This window comes from Rattus rattus, chromosome 11 (genome assembly GCF_011064425.1).
Source record: "Rattus rattus isolate New Zealand chromosome 11, Rrattus_CSIRO_v1, whole genome shotgun sequence".
NCBI classification, from domain to species: Eukaryota; Metazoa; Chordata; class Mammalia; order Rodentia; family Muridae; genus Rattus; species Rattus rattus.
This window is the reverse complement of record NC_046164.1, coordinates 11,066,707-11,069,052: the sequence shown is the minus strand read 5'-3', so window position 1 is coordinate 11,069,052 and position 2,346 is coordinate 11,066,707.

Genomic DNA, 2,346 nt, shown 5'->3' with positions numbered 1-2,346 from the left:
GTATTCAGGAAAACTACAGGGAATCAGAACTTAAGGGATATTCAGTCTTAGAGATTTACCAGCTCTGACCATTTTACTGTTGGTCAGTAAAAGCCAGTCTTGAAAACGTTAGTTGAAATGAAGAACAATATTTTTGGAAACTGGAGTCAAGACCACCAATATTAACAAGATAGCTAACAGAAGGAACTTAAGGAAGGATTTATTTTTGGTTCAGTTTGGTGATTTACTGTTCTTTCTCATTTTTGATTCATATACCACACACACATGTATACCACACACAAACAAACACACAGGCACACACATATGCATACACATAATACACACAGAAACATACACATATACCACACACAAACACACACACATGCACATACACCCACGTCCATACACATATACATACATACACACAAACGTATATACACACATGTACATACATATGCATGCACAAACACATGTACACACATGTACATACATAAACACACATGCACACACATACACACATATGTACATACACACATGCACACACACACACATTTGACCACATTCCCCCAATCATCCCTCACGCCTGCCAATCCCTTTCTTCCGAACAAGTCCTCCCTACTCTTCTCATGCCTTTCCTTTTGTAATGTGCCCCGATACTTTTAATAAGTCCTGATTTCATGAGGATGGGTGGGGTGTTACTTGTTTGAGAAATTCTCAATGGCTACACCATTGAGAAATATATTCTGCACTCCCACTCTATGGTGGTTTGAATGAGAATGTTTGTCATAAACTCACTGTGATGGTTTGTATATGTTTGGGCTAAAGAGTGGCACTATTAGGATGTGTGGCTTTGTTGGAGTAGGTGTGTTACTGTGGGTGTGGCTTTAAGGCCCGCCTCCTAGCTGCCTGGAAGTCAGTGTCCTCCTAGCAGCCTTCAGATGAAGATGTAGAACTCTCTGCTCCTCCTGCCCCATGCCTGCCTGGATGCTGCCATGTTCCTGCCTTGATGATGATGGACTGAACCTCGGAACTATAAGCCAGCCCCAGTTAAATGTTGTCTGTATGAAAATTGCTTCTGCCCTCCATACCTCTGTCTCTGTCTCTCTATGTCTGTCTGTCTGTCTGTCTGTCTGTCTGTCTGTCTGTCTCTCTCTCTCTCTCTCTCTCTCTCTCTCTCTTTTTCTCTGCCCTCCCCTTCATGCTTGTGATTCAAGATGTGAGCTCTGAGCTTCGTAAGCCCACACTTCTCCACACTTACTCTCCTTACTGCCACACTGTCTTCACCATTTTGGACTCTAACCCATAAGCCCAAATCATTTTTTTTTCCCTCCATACGTTGCCTCTGTCATGGTGTTTTATCATTGCAATATAAAAGTAACCAATAAACCTCTCTCAACAAAGATTAACTGCTTACAGCTCCTGGGGGTAGGGGAGGGCCTGTTAGCCCTCCCCCTCCATGATGGAATGTTGATGGGCTGCATGTTTGTGCAGGTAGCAGAAGCTGTGTGAGTTCTGGCGGGGGGAGGGTGGGGGGGAGGGGGAAGTGGGGGGCAGTCATGTCACATCCAGGAGGCTGTGTTTCCCTGCACTCCTTCCCATCATCCACTCTCACATTCTTTCTGCTCGTGTTTTCTCCTTTTAACCTTTAACAAAACGTTGTTTTTGGGGATGATGCTCACTTGGTAAATTCATGGTTGTAGATTCGCCTCCAATAGCCATGACTTGCCTAGCTAGGTTTCCAGTGCCAGGCACTGTATCTGTCTTTTAGAACAGGTCCTAAGTCCTCTTAGAGGACAGTTGGTTACCACTGAGGCATATGTGCCACTACCGCACCCACAGGGTTATCGGGACATGATGGTCATCGATGTGACTCAAGGTGGCATAGCTGGGTAGGATTGTTGGTGGCCTTCCTCTTTTGGAAAACTCTAGTCTTCATGGAGGGAACATTCAGGTCAGTTGCAGAAAGCCTAGGTTTTAATGGAGCCGCCAGGATGTTGGAGATGCCAGGACCTTGGCATGTCTGCTGGGAAAACTGAAAGCATGGAGTGGAACTGGGGCCAGAGAAAGGCTACACCTGCTGCAGGCAGTAGAGCTGGGGTGGGGGTGGGATAGAGCTACCCAGGCCTTTGGGGGTCCACACTCGCCTATCAGTAGCGCAGATGTCGGATACATTGTTGCAGAGTTTGGTGTTTTCCCAGCTGGGTTTCAACCTTGAGTCTGATCACTTCTTGCTGTGCCCCACTCTACCCTTTGAGAATGGAAGTGTTTATTCTGTGCTATTGTATGTTAGAAGCGCATAAAGTAACTTGTTTTTTTTTGTTTGTTTGTTTGTTTTTGTTTTGATGTTATAAGAGCTCACAATTGACA